This window comes from Rhincodon typus, chromosome 6, assembly GCF_021869965.1.
Source record: "Rhincodon typus isolate 14 chromosome 6, sRhiTyp1.1, whole genome shotgun sequence".
Classification (NCBI taxonomy): Eukaryota; Metazoa; Chordata; class Chondrichthyes; order Orectolobiformes; family Rhincodontidae; genus Rhincodon; species Rhincodon typus.
In genome coordinates this window covers 27889274-27913691 of record NC_063337.1, presented here as the reverse complement: position 1 = coordinate 27913691, position 24418 = coordinate 27889274, and the positions used below count along the sequence as shown (strand labels likewise).

At 38.9% G+C, this 24418-nt stretch overlaps 1 protein-coding gene and 1 pseudogene across 1 annotated transcript in view; one reads left to right on the top strand and one right to left on the bottom strand.

The window, feature by feature from the left end:
• Positions 1-19746, bottom strand: part of LOC109931097 — a 48679-nt pseudogene extending 28933 nt beyond the window's left edge.
• The window catches only part of nbeaa (neurobeachin a), an 831637-nt gene that overhangs the window by 474872 nt on the left and 332347 nt on the right, over positions 1-24418 (top strand). The gene's annotated exons all lie outside the window — the stretch shown is intronic.

Below are 24418 nucleotides of genomic sequence, written 5' to 3'. Positions count from 1 at the left end.
TTTGGGCTGTTCCTTCACAGGGAGTACAGCACAGGAACAGACTCTTTGGACTAACTCATCCCTGCTGACCAAGTTTTCTAAATTGAATTAGTCCTACTTGCCTCCGTTTGCCCCATATCCCTCAAAGCTTTTTCTGTCCATGTGCCTGTCCAAACATATTTTAAATTTTATAATTGTTTCTGCCTCCACCATTTCCTCTGGCAGCTTGTTCCATATATGCACCACCTTCTGTATGAAAACATTGCCCCTCAGGTCCCTTTTAAATCTCTCCCCTCTCACCTTAACCCTATACCCTCTAGTTTTGGACTCCGCTACGTTGGGGAAAAGACCTTGTCTATTAACCTTATTTATTTTCCTCATGATTTTCTAACCCTTTATAAATCACCCTTAAAGTGCCTATGCTCCAGGGAAGTGCCAGCCTATCTAGTCTCTCCTTATAATTCAAACCTTCCAAGTATGATAACATCTTTGTAAATCTTGTGGAGTCAATGAATTATTTGAAGATTGGCACCTGTGATGATGAAGAGTCTGAAATTGATCATCCTCTCAATGTCTGGGTGAAGATAGTTACAAATGCTCCACTCTTGTATTTTGCAGTGATGTATTAAGCATGTTTATGGTGCTTCTTCCAATTAGCTGTTAAACGCACATTGATGGTGGCAAAGTAGGACGCTCCAGCCAGAGCTCGTCCACTCCGTCTGTTTATCTCTTGTTTCCTTCACTTCTTTTTTCCTTTTTTTTTATTTCTTTTTCTCTTGGTGTTTCTTCCCGGCCTCAGTGCAGAACCAGTGAGGCATCTGTGACATTGTCTTGGCCTGATCTTGTGGCAGTGTCTCGGCCCGGTATCTCGGTTGCTTGTGGCAGGTCTTGGCCTGGTCTCTCAGCGGCTCCTGGCAGTATGTCAGCCCAGTGTCTCGGCAGATTGTGGTGGGTCTCAGCTTGGTCTTTCAGAGGCTCGTGGCAATGTCTCATCTAGGCATGTGAGTAGTTCCTGCCCGGGCATGTTCCAGAGGCACCACAGAGAGATCGGGGAGGTGGCAGTTTCAGCAGCAGCAATGGCATCGTTGGCCGGTGAGGGAAGAGCAAGTGGTGAGGAGGGTCCCCCAGTATCTGTGGCGGCAGCATCGAGAACAGGCAACTGAGGTCTCCCTGAGAGCGACTTGAGCCAAGGCTTCATTAAAGACTTTTGAACTTTTAACTTAATTCCTTTGTTTTCTAATTTAAATTAAGAAAGACTTTAATGTTAACTACTACCTTATTTCTTTATTTTACTACTTATCCTATGAAGGTAATGCTTAACCTGTAACCCTGGTTTTCTTGCTACTTTCTACCTAAGTTTTTGTACTTCGGTACCTTTGAACCTAAGATGGCACCCTGTGTGATGACATTATACACCTTTCACTGTACTCTGTACTTCTGTACTTGGTTATACATGAAAATAAAATCTAAATCTAGTAGTTTACCACCATTCATGACTGAATGTGGCAAAACTGCAGAGCTTTGATCTGATCTATTGGTTGTCGAATTGCTTAGCCCTGTCTGTACCTTGCTGCTTCTACTGTTTGCAGTATGTGGGTAGTACTATGTCATGACTTCATTCAGTTGAGACCTCATTTTTAGGTGTACTTGATGCTGTTCAGGCAGGCTGTCCTGCACTCCTCATTAAATCAGGGTTGGTTGACTGGCTCGGTGGTAGTGGTAGAGTAAGGAATATGCTTGGTCTACTAACCATGAGGTTACAGATTGCATTTAAATACATTCCAGCTGCTGCATATGTCCATTGTGCCCCATGGATGCCCAGTTTGAAATGCTAGTTATCTTCTCAGAATGTGTGTTGTCCAATGCCAGATTTTTTTTTCCACTCTTTCTTACTAACTGACTTTGTAAAACCTGCTTAGGCAAGAGAAATTACACCGTATTTTCAAGGAATTATAGGCATTGTTGCAACTGAGTAGCTCAATCCTATTCAATACTACACTAACTTTTCCATTATCGCTCTCTTGTAAAATATGAAAGCCTTTAAGTGCTTCGAAGGTATTGTCCATTACAAGTTTACTAGTACAGTTGCCATTTTTAAATGTTATGTTTATAGGAATATTGGCTTATGGAAGATGGGTCTCCCATTAGTGTTTAATGTTACAACAAGTAAAAACTAATGCTGCTGTAAAGGAACAAATATCTTAGAGTCATAGAGTCCAGAGTTCTTAAGATATTTATTATAATAACAGACTGTTACTTGATGCTGAATCAAAGTAGTTTCTGTCACATTAGCTGATCAGTCCATATAAAGAAAAAGGCTGACTGAAAGGTTACTTATGGAAAACTTGAAGCATTTACTCATATTTCCTAAAATAGAATCTAAAATTGTTGTCTATTAAGACTGAATTTCACAGAAGGACTCTTTAATTCATTGTCTTGAATCCTGATGTTAAACAGTAAATTTGTAATAAGTTGTTAATACATGTTTATTCATACATGTTGATGCATGTTTATTCTCATGAAATAAAGTTGTATAACTATGATGACAACAGTTAAAAGTTATAAAGCACTGTGAGCATAATAAAACTTCTCAAGGTTCTTCACAAAGGCATTATAAAACAAGGTATGATACTGACCCATATACGAGATATTGGGTCAGGTGACTGAAAGCCTGGTAAAAGAGTTTGATATTAATAAGTGTCTTAAAGGAGAAAAGAAAGATAGAAAGGTAGCCAGGTGCAGCAAGGACATTTCAGAGCTTGGGGCCTAGTCAATACAAGCCGCAACTGCCAATGACGGCGCAATCAAAATCGGGGATGCAGAAGTGGCCAGAATTAGAAGAGCACAGATATCCATGAGGATTGTGGGACGAAAGGAGAGAACAAAGTTAGAGAGGAGTAATACCATGAGGGATTGGAAACCAAAGTTCAAAAGTTTAAAATCAAGATGTTGCTTAACTGTAAACTAATGTAGATCAGCGACCATAGTTATGATAGCGGTACAGGGTTAAGACACGTGCAGCAGAATTTTGGATGACTTCAAGTTTACAAGTGAATGTGGAAGGGACACCAGGAATATGTTCAAGTACTCAAGTCTGGTTGTAACAAAGACATAAATGGGAGTTTCAGCTGCAGATGAGTTGAGACAGGGATGATGTTCAGTATTACCGAGGTGGGAATAGCGGTTCTTGTGCTGACATGACTATAGGTTGGAAGGCCATCTTGGGATAAATTGAAGCACTAAGACTGTGATCAGGCAGGCTTGCCAGGGAGAGGGTTGAAGCATGTAGCTAAAGAATGGAATTTAGAATGCAGACCAAAACAATAGCTTCAATCTTCCCAATATATAATCGGAGGAAATTTCTGCTCATTGAGTACTGAATGCTAGATAAACAGTGTATTAATTTAGCAACTGTCGAGGAGTTGAGAGACGTCCTGGTTAGGGTAAAGCTAGGTATTATTTGTGTAAGTGTGCCTTCAGATGATGTTACTGAGAGAGCACAATATATATGAGAAATGTGAAGGGCCAACAGTAAATTCATGACGACACCAGAGGTAACAGTGTGGACACAGGGGAAAAGAAGTTATGGCAATGATTTTCTGACTATGATTTGGATAGATAAGATTGGAACTGCAAGAGAGCAGTACCACTCAGTAGGACAACAATGGAGAGAATTGAAGGCGGATGGTGCGGTCATCTTTGTGAATGGATGTACATGGTTGAGAAAAATAAGAAAGGAAAGCTTATACAGCCACAAAGAATGCTGTTGGTATCTTTGAAAAGAACTTCTTTCTGTTCTGTAGTAGGGGTAGGAAACTACTTAAGGAATTTAATGAAGAAGTTTTGGAAAAGGTGGGTGTAGACCTAGGAAGAGATAACATGTTCAAGGGCTTTTGTAAGGAAGGGAAGGTTAGAGATGGGGTGTTTGTTTGCAAGGATGGTAGGATCAAGGATTGTTCTTTTGAATACAGGGTGATGACAATAGATTTAACGGAGATAGGGACAACACCTGAAGTAATGGAACTGTTCACGTGTCAGTAAAATGAGGGGCGGAAAGGAACATCATGTGAGTAAATTATTGGGAAGAGGAAGTGGGTCTCTTTAACAAGATGAACTCAGAGGGCATAAGAGAGCTTACAGACTAGAGGATGATGTGAATTCAGGGCTAGACTTGGAAAGAAAACGAAAAGAAAATTTGGTCAGAAGAGTTCATGGAAGGGAGCGGCATGTCAGCAGCATTGAATTGCAATGGACCCCAGAGTTTAAAAACTAGGTGGGAAAACACACCGACGCTTCATCAGAGGCTGCACTGAGGATGTTACCAAGCACGGTAACGAAACGTCTGCGGAACAACAAACCAGCTCGGCGAGCCAACCAACCTCAACACCCACCACCCGAGCTACAGATCTACTCCAAAACCTTATAGCATTGAATTGCCTTGATCTTCATGACAAAAACATAGAAACGTGGAAAATAGGAGCAGGAGTAGGCCATTCAGCCCTTCAAGCCTGCTCTGCCATTCAGTATGATCATGGCTGGTCGTCCAACTGAGTACCTTGTTCCCATTTTCTCTGTGTAACCTTTGATCTGTTTAGCTTAAGAACTATATCTAACTCCTTCTTGAAAACCTCTGACGTTTGGGCATTGACCACTTTCTGCGGCACAGAATTCTACAGTCTCATCACTCTCTGGGGGAATAATTTCTCCTCATCTCAGTTCTACTTGGCCTCTACCGTACCTTTACGGTATAATCCTTGAATCTGAACTCCCTAGTCACCAGGAACAACTATCTGCATTTACCCTGACTGGTCCTGTTAGAATTTTCTAGGTTTCAATGAGGTTTCCCCCTTCATTTTTCTAAACTCTAGTGTATATAGTCCTAACCAATCCAGTCTCTCTTCATGTCAGTCCCACCGTACCAGGAATTAGTCTGGTAAACCTTTGTTGCATTCCCTCCATAGTCAGAAAATCTTTTCTAAGATAAGAAGACCAAAACAGCGCAGGCAACTCCAGGTGTGGTTTCCCCAAAGCCCTGCAGGATTGCAGCAATCCATCCCGGCTCCTGTAATTGAACCTTTTGTGTTTTTATTGCAAAGTAGCTAACCTCACATTTATCCACATTATATTGCATCTTGCATGCAATTGCCCACTCAGTCAACTTGTCCAATTCACAATCCATCATCTCTGCATCCTCCTCACAACTCATTCTCCCACTCAGCTTTGTGTCATCTACAAACTTGGAGATATTACATTTAGTTCTCTCATCTAAATTGTCAATATATCTTGTGAATAGCTGAGGTCCAAGCACTGATCCCTGCGATACCCTACAAGTCACTGCCTGCCATTTGTTCTTACTCTGTCAGCTAACCAGTTCTCTGTCCATGTCAATACACTGCCCCAACTCCCCTGCGCTTTTATTTTGCTAATCTCTTAGGTGAGACCTAACCGAAAGCCTTCTGGAAGTCCAAGTAAACCACATTCACTGGCTCAATATCAACTCTACAAGTTACGTCCTCACAAAATTCCAGGAGATTTGTCAAGCATTATTTCCATTCTGCCACACTTTTCCAAGCACTCTGCTAAACTGTGCAATGCCTTTTAAAATGGACAGTAGCATTTTCCCTGCGAAATGTCAGTCTGACTAGTCTACATTTCCGTTTTTTTTTCTCTACCTGATTTTTAAAACAGTAGGATTACATTATCCACCCTCTAATTCATAGGAATTGTTTTGGAGTCTAGCATTTTGAAAGATGGCCATGCATCCATTGTTTCTAAGGTCATTTCCTTCAGGCCATGAACTTCACAGTTGTAGGGTGGAAAGCACAGGGAAGAGGGTTTTAAGAAGACAGGAACATGGTGGCACCTATGAAGTAACCATCATGTTTGTGTATTTAAGACTTCAGTTTGAATTTGAGGTTTATGGAATGATTGGTGATATGTACATGCACAAACTATTCAGCTACTTTTATGGGTTACTTCTCTGAGATAAAAAATGCTCAGTATCCTATCATGGTGTGTAGACTTAAGAAATATAAAATAATGACCAATCATGTCAACATAATGCGTTTTTAATATCAGTGGTATATAATGACAGGGAAATACACACATTATGAGATAAAAGTGAATTGAAAACATATGGACGTTGACAAAAGGATATGTGGAAGAGCAGATTTACATTGTTATGTCATCGAAATTGCAGTGGGTTATTATGGAAAATAGGTGAAGATTTATAATAAGAAACTTTTGTTCGTATCATTCTCCTTCATAAACGAATATCTTCAAGTGCAGAGCTTAAAGGTTTGGTCATTAATGATATTAAAGAAAGTTTGTTTTCAAGAAAGGATGGATATATCAAAAACATTTTTTTTGGAAGGATGATTCCCGAGAGCAAGCTAAAATACTGAAGGATCAACCTATGATATGGCAGCAAAGAACAAACAATATTTTGAAGCAAACAAATCTGAGGAAAACAAAATTCAAACATGGTTGCACAGTTGAAGAAGATTGTTCAAGTTGCATGAAAAAATATCAGGATGAGGCTAAGGATTTTGAAGTCAATTGTCTGGACTCTGGGCACAAAGGAGTTAATGCTTACCAAGGATCAGGGTGATAGGTATGTGAGACTTTATGTTGGAATGTTTGCCAGCTTTCACCATGTTGACACCTTTTCATGTATCCAGCGTGCTGTCGACAACACTCTTCAATGAACAAGGTTTGATCTCCTGGCTTTTTCGTAATGGTAGAGTGAAACATATGCCAGGCCACAAGATAACAGAATGTAGTTGAATACTATTCTGCTGCTGATGGACCGTAGCACCTCGTAAATGCCCAGTTGAATTGACAGATCTATTCGAAGTCTGGCCCATTTAGCACAGTGATAAACATCAGAGGCAGATATCCACAATGTGAGGACAGAACTGTCTCCACATGACTCAGTAAGTTATGTCATGGACAGACACATCTGTCAGGTGAAGGGTCTAGGCCCGAAACGTCAGCCTCTCTGCTCCTATGATGCTGCTTGGCCTGCTGTGTTCATCCAGCCCTGCACCTTGTTGTCTCTGTACAGGTAGTTTGGTCAACACGAGGTCAAGTAATATATTCCCTCTTGTTTGTTCACTTACCACATGCTGCAGACCTTGTCTAGCAGACATGCCCTTTAAGATTCACCTAACTCTGTCGGTCATATTAATATCGAGCCATTCTTGTGATGGACATTGAAATCCCTTATCTAGCATATACGCTGTGCTCTTGATAACCTTAGTGCATCCTCCAAGTGATGGAGGTGTGTTCATTCATTAGTTAAGGGAATGGGTAATCAGCAGGATGTTTCCTTGTCCATGTTTGACCTGATGCTATGAGACTTCTTTGGGTCCGAAGTGAATGTGGAGGATTCTCAGGGCAAATCTCTCCTGACTGTATACCATTGTACTACTGTGGAACAGGATACACCCAGGGATGGTGATAGTTGTGTTTGGGATAATGTCTGTCAGGTCAGATTCTGAGAGTGTGGCTAAGTCAGGCTGCTGCTTTGACTGATCTCTGTGACAGCTGTCCCAGTGTTGGCGCAAGCCCCCGGATGTTAATAAGAAAGACTTTGAAGAGTCAACCGAGCTGGATTTACCATCGTTTCCAGTTACATTTCCACTGTCTACGTTGAGGTGGCCTGATCCATTTAATTCCTTTCTATTGACTTTGTAGCAGTTCTGGACCATTGAGTTTCCTGCTGAAACATTGCTGTGGGTCTGCAGTCACATGTAGGTCAGATTAAGTAGTGTCAATAGATTTCCTTTGCCAGAAGACATTAATAAACCAGATGAGTGTTTACAACAATTGGCAATGGTTATATTTTAATCCCAGACTTCTACTGAATTCAAATTTTATCACCTTCCATGGTGAGATTTAAACCAATTTCCCTAAAATTTAGATTGGAGCTCTGGATTATTAGTCCAGTGAAATTACCACATGAAGAATTACCATATGAAGATGTTGTCAAATCAAGCTAGGGAAGTTGCTGAACTGCTACCACTTTTTCACTGATACAGAGGGTGGGAATATTTTAGTTGGTAGATGACATGCTGATCAAGCAGGCTGCTTTATACTGGATGGTGCCATGCATCATGAGGGTTGGAGCAGCTCTCATCCAGGCAGGTGGAGAGTATTCCATCACACTTCTGACTTGTAACTTGTGGGCAGGAAGACAGTAAGTGAGTTGCTCACCATAAAATTCTTAGTCTCTGACTTGCTATTGTTGACACCATATTTATATGGCTTGTCAAGTTCAGTTTCTGGTCATTTGTAACCTCCAGGATGTTGGTGAAGAGTTAGTGATCATAATGTAATTGAATGTTTAATAGAGATGGTTTGACTCTTTCTGATTGCTGCTAGTCATTGTCTGGCACTTGTGTGGCATGACTGTTATCTGTAAGCTGAATGTGGCAAACAAAATATTACATTTAAACAGTAGTGTGGTTATACCATATACTGAAATTGAGAGACTATTTATATATATATCATCATTATTATTATTATATTTGTATGTTTGCACAACAGGAATCCCCATGCACAGTTGCAAATCATATCAAAGTAAATTAGGTTAGTTTTTCAAGACCAATCATTTTCTATTTTATTCCCATTAGACATTTTTATCTCAGAAATGAAATTTCTTTTTCTACTTTTGATTTTTTTTCTTTTGTTTTTTTATCTGAGTACTTTGGCTTCCCACATGAATATGCACTAAATAAAGATCATGAGATTTACTAAACTATAATAATGAATGCTTATATAATTTGCTTAATCCATCTATTTTGTTCCATGAAATAATTACAAAATATAGAGAGTTTATGAAATTGTTGTTAATGAATCAAATATCCAAGCAGTCTCAATGATTTATGTTCCAGTATTGAGGTGGTATCAGAAAATCAATGTTTGTAAAATTGAAACAGTATGGCTTTGTATTGATCGATACTACTAAATCAAAACTAAAGGCTTTGTAACAGCTTTTCTAGACAGGTTGCTACCAAGTAATGGGCAAACTATCAATTTGAGCTTTGCACTGATAAATCAGCTTGAAAATTGGATGTCATTTTTTTTCACCAGCGTAGTGATTTTTCTTGCCCTTTAACCTTTGTTGACCTATTAGATTGGGTTATAGGACTAAGCATAGACATCAGGAAGTGCTTCTTCTGGGTGAGATTTAGATTAATGTGTGTGTATTTTGTAAAACCCAAGATGCTATTGCTGTGTGATCCATAAATGAAATTACAAAGCTTTTTATTTATTTAGCCCAAGCAAATGTTTTTTGTATGCAGTTTTGATGACTAATGTTCATAATGTGCCATTTTAACAAAGATGACTTTCATTTGTATTGCCTATTATCTTGGAACTTGTTACATGTGCAAACAACATGATCCTTTGGCTACTTTTGATCCAAGGTTTTTCCTCGTTTGTGTAATTATTTAAATCCCTTTCTGGGGGTTTTCCTTTGCCTGCATAACTGTACACTTCTTTTCATTGTAGTGATCTACTTGATTTCTGCAACCACATATTCTAGGCACAACATGTTTATAATGAATCAAACACAGTAGTGCTTTGTATTATGTAACTCACTGACACCCCTGCACATTCCAATATGTGAAGCAGATCCTAAGTTAACGTGACTGTTTATTGATCCCAAAGTTTTCCATTGTATAATTACTTTTGGCCAGAGAAAAATGTGACGGTTATTGATCTGGATAGAAGCTTTTGAGTAGCTGTTTCCCTTGACTAACAGTGAGTGTCATCTTTCAGCCATGATGAATGGTAACAATCTGGTTTGGCGTAATTACTTTCCAATGGAATGAACCTTTCATCCCCTCTGCATCATAATATCCCATAATCATCTTCATCTTTGAGCCCAAAGCGCTGAACTATTGATTTTAGTCAACTGAAGCATAATCTCACATTTTTGTGCTACTTTTTTAATAGATGTGCATTGATGACCCCATTGTAAAGCTGAAACCTGACAAACTTAATGCTGACTAAAATAGTCTTTTTGTTGCGTATTATCTTTTCATCAATCTGCTGCCATTAATTACTCTTGAACCATGAGAGACACATCCTAAGGACAATCTAAAATTTGGGCATTGCACCAGAACTGGAGTTTAATCTGGCAATCAGGAAGGTTACCAGATTACCAGTTTACAGTGGTAGCATTGAATTGGAATTAACCGCTATCAAATTTAGTATTCACTGTTTATTTTAGCTACACTGATTTTATTTTTGTGACCTTCATTTTAATGATCTTTAAAATCAGTTTTCTTGATGCTTACGAAATTACCTTTTTCAACTTTAAAGTGCCTGTGTAATCATAAAAAAGTGGAATATATAGACACAATAAATGTTAAAAAACAATAAACAACCAGTAATGACAAGAGGTGAACAAAGGAAAGCAAAATGAAAATGACTTTGCATTATGTGTGTCCATTAGAGAGTAAGTGGAGCAGACAACATTACAGCTGATTTTTTTTTAAATGTTGGAAACTGAAGAGTTGTATTAGATGAATTAAACACTGCACATCTGAAAATCTGAAGATGAAATTTAATTCTTCATGAATCAAGTCACCTTAAGAGTTTGCTGATATTTTTACCTTGTCGTAAATTTCCATGGAAGAGGTGTGAAGGGAGAGGTACATTCCTGCATTGTTTCTATTGTTTGGTTTCAACTAAAGTATTGCATCCAGTTCTACGTGCCATTCCTTAGGAAAGATGTGACGGCATTAGAGAAAGTCTGGAAAATATTCACAAAATGAGCTGAGGGAATGAGGATTGGAGGAGTTGTACTCTTTTCCTTGCAGAGATGGTTGAGAAAATTGATAGAGGAGTTCAAATCCATAGGAATTTTAGAGAGCGTGTGGAGAAGGAAAACTTGTTCCCAGCAGTGAAATAATTGAGAAGCGAAGGGTACAGGATAAAGATAAGGGGCAAAAGAAGTAATAGTGACATTAAGAAAACTGTTTTTTCATGCAGTGAGTAGTTAGGATGTGGTCTATACTAACTGAAAGTTTAGTTGAAACAGACTTATTCGAGGCATTTAAGAGGGAATTGGATTGTTGCCTGCAGAGGAAGAATGTGCTGAGTTATGTGAAGAATGTGGAGGAATGGTCCAAGGTAGACCTGGAGTACTGTGCTTAGTATTGGTCACATTATTTACAGGAATGGAATATACACTGGACGGCTTTCAGAGAGGATTTATTAGACTAATACCTGGAGTAGTTGATTATCTTCTGAGAAAAGATTGGACAGACTAAGTGTATATATGCTGGAGCTTGGATGAGTGAAGGTGACTGGTTTAAAACATATAAAATCATGAGGGTCTAAAACAGGGTGGATGCGCTGAGGATATTATTTCTTACGAGAGAATCCAGCATTAGTAGGACTCAGTGACAGAAATCAGGGGTTGCCTATTGAAAACAGAACAGACATTTTTTTTTCCCTTACCAATAGTCATGAGTTTTTAGCAGTCTCTTTCTGAAAAGGTGGTGGAAGGAGAGTCATTGAATATTTTTAAGACCGAGGTAGATAGTTTCTTGTTAAGCAAGACGAAAAGTTATTGGAGTAGGTGGAAATGCAGATATGAGAATACAATCAGATTAATGATGGAGCAGACGTGAGAAGCTGAATAGCATACTCCTAATTTATATCTTTGTATGGAGGTAAATTATTTTTATGGAAAGTGGGCAGAGACATGATGGGCTGAATAGCTGCCTCATGTGATGTGACAAGTCTGTGGTTCTGGAGCTTATTAAAGAAGGAACAAAAACAGAAGTTGCTGGAAAAGCTCAGCAGGTCTGGCAGCATCTGTGAAGAAAAAATCAGTTAACGTTTTGGATCCAGTGACCCTTCCTCAGTTCTGCGGAGGCTTACCAGAGTTAACTCTGATTTTTTTCTTCACAGATACGGCCAGACCTGCTGAGCTTTTCCAGCAACTCCTGTTTTTGTTCCTGATGTACTGCATCCACAGTTCTTCCGGTTTTTATTTATTAAAGAACAAACTGAAATTAACTACCGGAATAATATCTTAACTATCTTGACTTAATTATTGATTCTTCAACTTTATGAGGAATTTCAATATTGGCTATCCTTGAAAAGGCAACCTTGTGTTTAAAAGATGTCCTGTTGGTGATAACACTTTTCTTTAAAATTATAGAATTAAATAAAACTATCTGATAATTCTCAGTCTTCTCAATCGGAGAGATAATGCTGAGAGTATTTTGATTGTACATTGTTTTTTATGTTTCCGTGATTGTGTGCTAATCCTCTTAAATTAAAACTGTGAAGTAAATTAAATGTATTTCAGAACAAATTTTCCTTGATTCATATTGTTACATGTGGAAATGAGAACAAAAAGCAAGCACATTTAATATTACAAAAATAAATGCCCTTTGATTGTTTATCAAGACACAAAGTAGAGTTATTTAGGGCTTTTGATTTTTTTCTGGGGCTTATTTTTGATTTTCTGAGGCTACTATTGGTTTTCCTGGCCTACTTTTCCACTCTCACAATTCATTTATTAGGTGATGCAGTGTCTGTACTTGTACTGATGAATGAGATATTTGATCTTGCACAAAAACAACATTAGAACAGGTCTTCAATATCCTCAATAATTATCAACATTAAACTTAAAGTGATGACAATCAAGGAAAGCATTAATTTTCTAAGAAAAAAATCAGAGTTAACTCTGGTAAGCCTCCTCAGAACTGAGGAAGGGTCACTGGATCCAAAACGTTAACTCTGATTTTTTTCTTCACAGATGCTGCCAGACCTGCTGAGCTTTTCCAGCAACTTCTGTTTTTGTTCCTTCTTTAATAAGCTCCAGAACCACAGACTTGTCACATCACATGAGGCAGCTATTCAGCCCATCATGTCTCTGCCCACTTTCCATAAAAATAATTTACCTCCATACAAAGATATAAATTAGGAGTATGCTATTCAGCTTCTCACGTCTGCTCCATCATTTAAATTGGCACAAGGCAATTGCTAACAATTCTTTTTTCCAAAATGTCTGACACCTACTTCTGCCATCATCCTAAATGCAACTTCTGCAGACTGGTGAGGTCACAGCTCATGTACTTCCACTGTTTTTGTTCAAAGCAAAAGATTTTAACAATGTAGTTAATACATGTTAGCAGTTGCTCTCAAATTTAAATCTAACAATTGATGCACACTGTTCGTTATAGTAGCATATGCAGCACATGTTATCTCTATGACTAGCTCCTCTACTTGTGCAGACTTGATCAAGAGATTGAACATTCATTCGCAACAAATTCATTACCTTAGTGTTATCTATTTTTGCTAGCTCCAGGTAGCTGAGTATTTCTTTGTTAACAACTTTTAAACTGTTCTGCTTCCTTTGCAGCTTCCCCCTAAACCACTGTACAGCCTCCATCTTCCCCAACAGAGCATTTGCAGCCTTCTCCTCCACCCCCAGCCTTCTATTGGCCATTTTATCCCTGCCCCAGCCATAATGTGGCCATCTGTTCCCTGGCAGACACTACACACCACTTTGTCATGGCAGACGCCACCTTCCTATCTGCACCCCAGGCAAAAGCTCCCAACCCTGTTTCCAGGCAAAAGCCGTCACAAAATTTATGGATCCCCGATAAAAGCATGGCCCATGGCATAAGGTGCAATCCTTGCCCCAGCAAAAAGCATAAACCCTGGCTGCTCCCTCACTGCCACCACTTATTTTCATAACTGCTTGCTGTTTTTCCAATTATAGGATGCTTCTCTCTGGCATTTGCAAATAATAAGCTCAATAAGAAGGAGAGAGCCAACCCAAGATTGGAGACACAGCTCTTCATACATCTGTGCATTTTACATACAAGAGTGACTTTTCTCCCATTGATTATCAGTGATTTAAATTTCTTAAACATTTTGGGATTTCAGAGATGGATTTGTCCATCACTTCTGTGTATTTTGAACACTGCTATTTATCATTAAAGTCCTGTTCTGAGCATTTATTCCAGATTTTCATTTTAACTTTCAGTCCATAATTTTCATGTTAATAGGTTCCATGATATGTAGGACCTTTGAATTCGAAGATTCATTCTTGTACGTGCAGTCACTTTCTAAACTAAAATGTACCTTTTTGTCTCACATTCTCTTTAGTGCCATTTTCATTTTCTGGTCAGAATCCTTTTTATAAAGTAGCAATTCCAGTGTTAATGCCCATTGTCTATTTAATGTTTGCCATAACCTTTTTGTTTTGTGAAGTCCTGTTTTTCCCACCCTCCCTGTTCTTAATGCATGATTTTTTTTTTAAGATTTGCTATACATTAGATTTGATGTCAATATTTTGAGTGTTTGGTGCTGCAGTGGATCATTTCAAGTTTTTTTTTCCCTAATAGATTACTGACATAGTCAACATTGCTACCTCAATATACTGTTTGCTTTCAACCTCGGCTGCAGCTGGCCTTTCACTGTTCATGGCCAAAATGAAATCAATGTCTGGCCTAACAAAATGCAGATGAAAATCATTCTGATCACATATGGTCATTTCCGTAATTCTCTCAGGCTCCAGTTTCTTGAATGATCACTGGAAATCAGATGCATATTTGATGGCTGTAACAAGCTACAGTTTCTGTTGGGTGGGATTGTCTGGTTAGAAATGCAGTACAGTTGTACTATGGGAAAATGTTAATATGTCTGAGGTCATTAAAACTTTGCAATTGTTCTTTAAATGTTTAGCCCATTTTGTTGCATTGCTGAATTTACTTGATCCCTCCATCTCAGATGCTGTGCAATTATGTATTTCAATCTTTAAAAGGTCACAGAACTATGCAGTGTGTGATTGAAAATTTCACTCTGCCTTTTCTTCCTCTAATTTAAATAGTTCCTGCTTTGATTACAGACATTTATTACAATTATCTAGGGTGGAACCATTTAAAAGGAATATAATGGTGCTTTATTGTAACTTTGTAGAAAGCTAAGAAGCACTGGGGACGATAATATCACGCACTTTTAGTCAATTTAACAGGGCCTGTCAATACACTAATTATCCTTGGGTTCAAAAGATTTTTTATAATAAATATTGATTATAAAAAGTAGTTTTGGTGGTAGGTGAATGGTGAAATAACAAGAGAACATGATGACCATCAACAAATCAGTATTTTGCATATCTGATTAGGAGATTGTATTTGAAATCATCAATTCTGTAATAACTTTATACAGTGAAGCGGAAGTTTTTTTGTGTGTCTAAGATGGTGACCATTGCTGACCTAGCTGCAATTGTTGCTGCAAGGAACACCCCACAGCACTATGTTTGAAGTTGTGGTGACTTCACAAATGTCATCTTCTGAACCTTTTCTATGCACAGTATTATAATCTAGTCATGCATCCACCCATTGCTTGGTTCCCCTTTGGATGTTGCCATGTGGTGGAGCTAAGTAATAAATTTGATGTGCTTAATAAGGAAAGGAAACTTTGTAATAGTTTTGTCATATGCTTTCTACTGCTTCTGCATAGTCCATCCTGTGTGACCTCGGCTGAGAAGAAGAAAGCTGTTCGGGTTCTTATTCTGGCTGATACAATATTTTGTGTATGGTGTTTGCTGAGTTTTGAAGGCTCTGAGAACCATGCCAAAAATTACTCCACATGTACTTTTGCAGAGACTTGGCATTGGAATGGCAAAATTTCAGATACTGGCTCAGATTGGAAGGCAAGGGCAATGGATTATAAGTACAAATGCTTTGATTAGAGTTCCTAGTTCTATGCTCGTCATTTGGTCATCAGTCTCTTTCCATGCCAGCACTATATCCTATCACTTAGCTGTAGATCAGCTTAGTGAAAATCAGCGATGCATTGTAAAGCCACAGATCTGTCTTCCTATTTAAAGTTGGCACCCAAAGTATGCACTGTGTAAGCAACTACACAGACTCATTTAACAGGCATGCTTGAAACTCGTGGTAGAAACTATTTTGCCTGTGGTAGACATTCGACAATTTGCCACATCACAATCTACGAGGCATAAAGTTAGTTTCCTCCATTCACTTAACTGTTGTGGTAACTGTGCATGGTATGTTTCTAAATACTGGTTTGAGTGATGCACCTCTAGCTTTCATCATCTTCTCAGTGATAGCTGCTATGGTTCACCTTCAGCTGAGTAGAGCTTGGAGAGAATTGCATTTCGTGAAGGGGGACTTTTCACAGTCATCCCTGCAAACACTGTCTACTAATGCTTAGTAATAAATTGCCAAATGAATACCAAACTATCTAACTGGACACACCATAGTGTGAATATTTTCATGGACTGAGATAACTTCAGAAAGAACAAGGTGCCCTGAGGAATTGTCTTCAAGGGTGACCTGTGACGTATACTGTCTTCATGAAGGCTCCAGAAGATTAAAAATAAGTGAATTTGTTATTGAAAAATCAAGTGTTAGCAATTTCTATACTTGATTTGTGCATTGTTCAGTCATTGATGAAATAAGTATATGTATGTGAGAAATACTTGTAATTCTCTCACTAGCTGCCTGCTAGTTCCCTGTCTCCATCTTTGATTGAGAGGAATGCAGGTTTGTTACTTAACTCCCTCACATTCTCTTCTGCATCTATAATCTGAACTATTTATGGTACCTCCGGTCCTGTCAATCTCCTTTGCACTTTGTGCTGTCCTCCTGCAAAATAGACTTATGAGCTACTGTAGGTGAATTGATAATGTACTTAGAAAGTGAAAGCTGGATGCTGTTGAAATTTGAGTAGGTAAGAGGATCAATGCGTTGAAGTTCACTGGGAAATATAGAGTGTAAGTGGGAGTAGTTGGTTATTAAATCATAGAATGTATTTGAATTAGCAAATGCAATTTTCCTGATCTCGTTGAGGTATTACATTGTTTCATGCATTGCATCTGAGGCGAGGGTACAGTACTTGTGTTTATCTCAACCACCTGCCACCATGTGTTTGTAAGAACTGCAAACTTCTCCCCACCATTGCAGGGAAGAACTATGTCCCTCTGCCTGATTGCACCTTGTAGTAATTTAAGGATTGTATCATTGCGTAATGTCTTAGCGGAATGTATATTTATTATAAACCGTGTAATTGGTTCCAGCGAACCTTCGGGTCCAGTCATCATCAGTTCTGAAGAAGGGTCACTGGATCCAAAATGTTAACTCTGCTTTTTCTCTACAGATGCTGCCAGACCTGCTGAGCTTTTCCAGCTATTTCTGCTTTTGTTTTTATTTCTGATTTTCAGAATCCACAGTGCTATAAATAAAAGCATTCATTAGTGACTCCCAAGATTGCTTATTATGTTGCCTTTTTGCCATTTCTAATCACATCCAATCTCTTCCTGGTATTCAAAACAATTCCCTCTCTATTCTCCAAAGCCCCTTTTGAGATTTCCAATTATTTTATCCAGTTTGAGGAACAATATCAGATGTGAAATCAATACCTTATTTCATATTTGATCGGCAAATTCTAAATGCATAACCTCAGGCTTCTGGTTAATAGCACATTCAATGAATGCCATCATGTCTTAAATATGATTGCCAGTTGTTTAACAATATACATGTTTTCAACCACTTGTTGACTGTACCATTCCAGTGCAAATCATCTCCAAATCCTATTTCAGAAATTTATAATTGTTCTTTAAAACTTTACATGTAATATATTTGTACCTCATTTTCATGGTTTTATTTATTTAATAATCTGCAAGGGTATGGGGAAAAAGCAGGAGATTGGTGTCATGTAATGACACTCATTTAATGAGTTAGTGCAGGCATGGTGGCCTGAATGGCCTCCTTCTGTCTTGTAACACTTTCGTGATTTATAGTAGTTACTTCTAAAAACATTGTTGAAATTGAGCATAAAGAAAAATTCCAAGACATTTGAAAATTTATTCTACACTTATGTTGAAAATTCAGTTACTAAGTAAGTTCATGAATGGGGAGTACCGCGTAACGTATGGTGCATTACTTTGAGTTCCTTATGCTATCATAGCTGTTGGTGAGAAGGTAGAAATGCTGCAGCGACTTGAAACATGGCTTTCATATGCTACACTTTAGTTAATATACTTAAAATGAAATTGGGCAACACATGATTTTTTTAAATAATTAGTTTTACAGTTCCTTATATACAGAACAAACTGAGTGAGCATTGCGTTAGTGCAGTTTGGTCACCAGTTCCTTAGATAACAAGGTGTAGAGCTGGATGAACACAGCAGGCCAAGCAGCATCAGAGGAGCAGGAAAGCTGACGTTTCGGGAACCAGTTCCTTAGACTTGGCCTTTGCATTCTGAGCCACAGATTTGAGGCACAGAATGTCACCACCCTAGTGACGATTGATCTCATCAAACCACTCATTGTAGTTTGTCCATGACCTCAATCACATTGGTCATTGTTCCCTTATCTTCAGGGTTGATCTGAACCAGGACAAGGCAGGTGGCAGTCTTTTCATGCGTCAGGTACCCAAGCCTGGCTTTGCCTATGACGATGCAGCAGGGAACCCCCATCCTCTGGCAGAGAGCTGGCAGGAACAGAACTAGCTCAATGTGATCATGTGCAACTGAGCTTTCTTACTGTCTACCAGAGTGGTAGCATGTTTGCACCTACTTGGGAACTACTGGTCTCTTTGTTGGAGTGTCTGCTCTCCCAGCTGCCTTACGCTGGCCTAAGACTAACAGCCGCTGCTTTCTCTCTAGCTTTGTCTCAGGTCTGTATTTATGGGCCAGTTTGAAGAGCTGGATGGCCGTTTGCCTGTCCAGGGCCTGAGTGACTGGCTAATTGCTGGAGGCACCTTCAGACTCCTTGTACGGAATGGCCCTTTGATCCTGAAGTTGCATGTACAGAGGTCATTTCAAGAATCTCATCAGGTCCCTCTTGAGTTGGATATCCTGATAAATCTCAAACATTTTGGGCCTCTTCTTGAACAGAGGGTTCACAACCTTTTTAATCTCATGTTTCCTTATTATGGAAGCGGACGGAGCCACCTTCCTACCCTTGGATTTCTTTCCTGTCAGTTAGTTTAAATCTAATTATTGGCAATATTGTAGTATCTAGTAACTTCTGTAAAGACGTTTTGATTTAGGACTAAAACTGAAATTGCAGAGATCTTTTATTTATTCTAATATATTCTAATCATTCAAGTTTAGCTTCAATGAGGTGAGCTCAAATTCTGGCAACTGGGTCAGAAAGTTTCAAGTTCATTTTATGATAGTCACTTTGGGCAGAATATTTTAAGGGTCTGAGTAAAATGGACTGTGGTGGGATTTGTGGCAAAATCACGTGAGAAATCAAGTGAGGGCTGTTTTACATTAAGAGCAAAAACAAAGTTGCTGGAAAAGCTCAGCAGGTCTGGCAGCATTTGTGAAGGAAAAAACAGAGTTACCGTTTCGGGTCCAGTGACCCTTCCTCAGAACTGCCAGACCTGCTGAGCTTTTCCAGCAACTTTGTTTTTGTTTCTGATTTACAGCATCCGCAGTTCTTTCAGTTTTTACATTAAGAGCATTTCACTCCATTGTTGATATTTTTGACAAGTGGTGGGGTGAGCTTCTTGCTAGGCAGCATTGAGTTGTCAATTAAGGGGGATAATTACTTGTTTTAAGTGCCCTTTTAAGAGCCCAGCTCTTCTCATTAATGTTTATCTTCCTATTTCATCAAACATGCCAAAGAAGCTTGACATCATGAATTCTTGACATGGAACTCAGGCCTGGTGACTTCAGCTCCCTGCTTGTTTGGAAGGACTTCCACATTGTTTACTTCCAAACTGACCAAGCTGTCTCAGAGCACAGTCCATGGATACGAACCACACACACACCTCATCCATGAACATTGGCATCTGGCGTTTCGCAACCCCTCATGCCCATGGCAGGCCGCTCAGGAAGCAAAGATGTACTTTGCAAAGCATACTAACAACTAGCATTGAAAGAATACAGCATGGACACTTTGCATGCATGAACAGCAACTCAACTCACAGATTAGATCAGACTGCATCTCATGTTGCTCGCTTGCGTTTGTAGCGTTCAGTCATTTAGTGCCTCGCCTGTATGTTCGCAATATCCATGCCTTTCCTTGTAATCCTAGCCATACCAATTAGCACAGAAAATGACCAAAATTTTAATGCGAGGAGAAAGGAAACTAATCAAATACACCATCTTGATGAACTGAAGAAGTTATTTACGGAAAGAAGTATTATGAAAATAAATGTATAACTACTGAGCATGAAAATTTTACATGGAATAAGGTGGATAAAGATATGCAGTAAACCAGGCATTCTTGGCAGTTTGTGGTTATCAACGCTTAACAGCAAATTAGGTTTTCAAGTAAACCTCACAGTGATTGATTGGAGATGTGAATAATAAATTTAGCCTGCTTTGTATAAACCTTGGCCACCATATTTTTGTCATTGTACACAATTGGTAAGTAGGAAGTGAAAGTCAAGGGAGCTAATTATTTCTACAGATTGCCTTATTGATGAATAGTCTGTCATTCTGAGTTATAGCCTGAAGATTTATTGTGGTTTGAATTCAGTGTTTGGGTCATTATGGATATTCAGAAATAATTATCAAAGATGAAAGGAAAAGCAGACATGATAAAGTGTGTGATATTTCAGTTCTATCATAATCAAACATTCAGCACATAGAATGTGATCTTTCAGAAATTAGACCTAATATTTTGTTCCAATATAGGAATAGTAAGGACAGTATTTTTCCTGACACTCTTTAATACATGTCTTAATAATAAAAGCAATCAGTTTGGCAACTACATTAGAAATTTAAATCTCTCAAATCATTACATTTGTAGAACACCGTAATAATTTTAATGTGGAGCTTTTATTTTCTTTTTGTTTTAAAGTTTATTTTCAAGTTGTCTTCTAGATTAGTGCTTCACTTCCCAGCTGAAGCATATAAAGGTTCTTGATGACATTGTAAAAGTGCATAATTTTGCACCATTGGTGCCTTTTGTTAAAACATAAGTAATGAACAGTTTTGTTACATTTTAAGAGTATCACTTAATCACCTGGGTAAAGGTTGAAGTGTGTGTGTGTGTGTGTGTGTACTCAGCATTTTGAAAGCATTTTCTGCTCGTGAATAGAGTGAAGTGTGTTTCATTTATACATTTATGCTAACAATCAGGACTGAAATAACTAAACTCATTTGTTTCCTGTTTATCATGTGATGGTGAGGTAGTTTTAATGCCTTGCCTAATTAGAGACAATCTTTATTTGTGGATTTCAGCACCTTCAGGACTAAAATTCATGCTTTCAATTCTGACTCCACTAAGTGATAGCAACAGGAGTTTTCATTTAAACTGCTTTGTATTTGAAAGAAAGAATGCTAAATGTCAAGCTAAGAATGGCAAAGGGATAAATCTAAAAGTTTGAAGAAATAGGTAAGAGAAAAAGTCTTTGCAGAGAATTTTGAAAATGGGTTTGGAGGTGGAAAAATTAAGTTCCAGAGGACATGAGTATAACAGCTGAATAATTGGTGGTCTGTGATGGAGTAGGGAGAACAGAACTTAAAGAATAACCAAATGTTAAAGGAGTGGTGGATGCGAGGGGGACAAGGCCATGAATGGATTTTAAATAACAGAATAAACCAGGGGTGTTGAGATGTATTGATTGAGAGATAGATGTCGCAGTGATAGCTCAAGTTTGAATACTCAATGAAGAAGGGTGAGAACGAACTGGAAGAGGGTTTTGGCTTATCCAAGTTAGACAGTTGAGAAGTATAGCAAAGGTCATTGGACCAATGGAGGAGTCAGAAATTTATACAGCAGAGTTAATAAAATTTAATGTTGCCAAAAGGGTGTAGCGATTTAGAGGAGATAAAAAATGGACCTTTGAAATAAACTCAGACCAAGAGGTGATTTCGTGGCAAGTATGAATGAAACTATAATAAGTCAAGGGCTCAATTATGGAGAGACGTAGAGAGATACTAAACATCGATATTGTCAGAAGTACCAAAGTCTCAAACACACAATATATCATTTGTAACTTCAAGAAGTGTAACTTCAGGACTGTAAGCAGAGCAGAAACCTAATTGAACTAAAGTAAGAAAGATAGGGATATTTTCGAAGTACTCTAGGACAAAAGCCAAAACTGTGGATGCTGGAAATTTGAAATAAAACCAAAAAATCTTTGAAACCCTCATCAGGTCTGGCATAACCTGTAAGAAAAGATCTAACATTTCAGGTGATAGGTTTTGAGCAAGTAAAAGTGAAAGGTAGTTGGAGGAAGAACAAAGGAGAAGATCTGTAGCAGGATGGAATGCAGGGAAAATTAAATGATGAAAGGTTTCACAGCAAAAGCCAATGTTAACAGGATAAGTAGTGAAACAAAAGCTGTATCTAGGAGGTATGTGAATGCCTTGATAGTAGTGTCAAAATTGAAAGGAAATTTACATAAACACCAACTAGCCACCAAGAGACACGACCAATTCTCACTTGTCTCACTACAGACGGTCAACAAGGGACACAAATTCGACTGGGACAACACATCCGTAATTGCACAAGCCAAATAGAGACACACCAGGGAATTCCTGGAAGCCTGGTATTCTAACCAGAACTCCATCAACAAGCACATTGAATTAGACCCTGTGGATAAACCACTGAGAAACAAAACCAGAATTAATGCCAACCCCCCCAGCAAACTGAGGCATATAAATAACAAGTAGGACAGAACACCAACGCTACACCGCACTGACAATGCTTCCCAGCAGGATGACAAAACGTTTCCAACCAAACCAGCAGCTCAGCAAGCATGTCTACAACTTGAAAGGAAAGTGATTGAGAGAAACAAGAGAAGGAAGAGAACCAACAAAAAACACAAATAATGATTCAAAACTGTTGAACTCAAAATGAAGCAGAAGTTTGTAAAGGACACAGGCAAAAGATGTCCCTCAAGCTTGCATTGATTTTCATTGGAGCATTATCGTAGATCAAGGATGGAAAAGTCAGAATGGGAGCAAAGCTAAACAATAAAAATGACAGGGTCCCGGAAACTCAGTACGTTTGTGGACTGTAGTCACCCCAGTCTGAAGTTTGCCTCCTGTGTAAGAGTCACTTGTAACATACGCAGAATGGGACATTTTTCACTGGTGCATAGGAGGTTGAGGGGTGACTTTATAGAAGTTTATAAAATCATGAGGGGTGTAGATAATGTGAATAGCAAAGGTCTTTTCCTTAGGGTGTGTGAGTTCAAAACTAGATGGCATATTTTTAAGGTGAGAGGAGAAAGATTTAAAAGGGTCCTGAGGGGCAACTTTTTTCACACAGAGGATGGTTTTTGTGGAGAAGTGGTAGATGCAGGTACAGTTACACCATTTAAAAGACATTTGGATAGGTACATGAATAGGAAAGGTTTAGAGGGATATGGGCCAAATGCAGGCAAAATGGGACGAGTTTATTTTGGGAAACTTGCTTGGCATGGATGAGTTGGACCGAAGGTCTGCTTCACTTGGAATGAGTGTTTGGGACCTTGAACAGTGAGAAGGGAGAAAATAATAGGGAATGTTTGCATGGAAAGGCATCGTGTAGAAAGAGAATAAGGTGACTGAGGAGTGCAGAAACTACAATCCCTTTGGAATATTGAAAAGGCAGGATACTGATGTTATATTCAAAAGGGAAGATTACAATTAATGTGGTAGTTGGGCAGAATGCATGGGTGAGGATAGATTATTTGACAGGCATGTGATGGCAAGTGATCTTGTAGTTGGGAACTGAAGGGATGAAATTGGTCATGGAAGCCAGTGGGACAGATGGAGATAAAAGGAGCAAGTGTAAGGTATCGTGTGAGAAATGAATGTGTTAGTACAGAATTATTAGAATGGGATAATTGAGCTTTCGATTGGATTCAGGAGAAGGGACACTTATGAAGAATGGGCAATGGCTGTTATGTAAATGGTCTTAATTTGTGGCATAAACGAGTGAAAGAAACAAATAATTCATTTGCGAATGCAGAGTTGTAAAGCTCATTGTTCTTCATTTGCACAATATTGGAAATTAAAGTATTTTGTGGTGCTCTTGGTATGTACAACTGACAGTGGGTTGATGTCAGCCACTGAAGTGTTTAGCTAAAGATTGAATCAGAGATAGTAGGAACTGCAGATGCTGGAGAATCCGAGACAACAAGGTGCAGGGCTGGATGAACACAGCAGGCCAAGCAGCATCATAGGAGCAGAGAGGCTGACGTTTCGGGCCTAGACCCTTCATCAGAAAAGGGGGAGGGGACGGGGGTTCTGAAATAAATAGGGAGAGAGTGGGAGGCGGATAGAAGATGGATAGAGAAGAGGATAGGTGGAGAGGAAACAAACAGGTCAAAGAGGCGGGGATGGAGCCAGTAAAGGTGAGTGTAGGTAGGGAGTTAGGAAGGGGATAGGTCAGTCCAGGGAGGACGGACAGGTCAAGGGGGCAGGATGAGGTCAGTCGGTAGGAGATGGAGGTGCGGCTTGAGGTGGGAGGAGGGGATA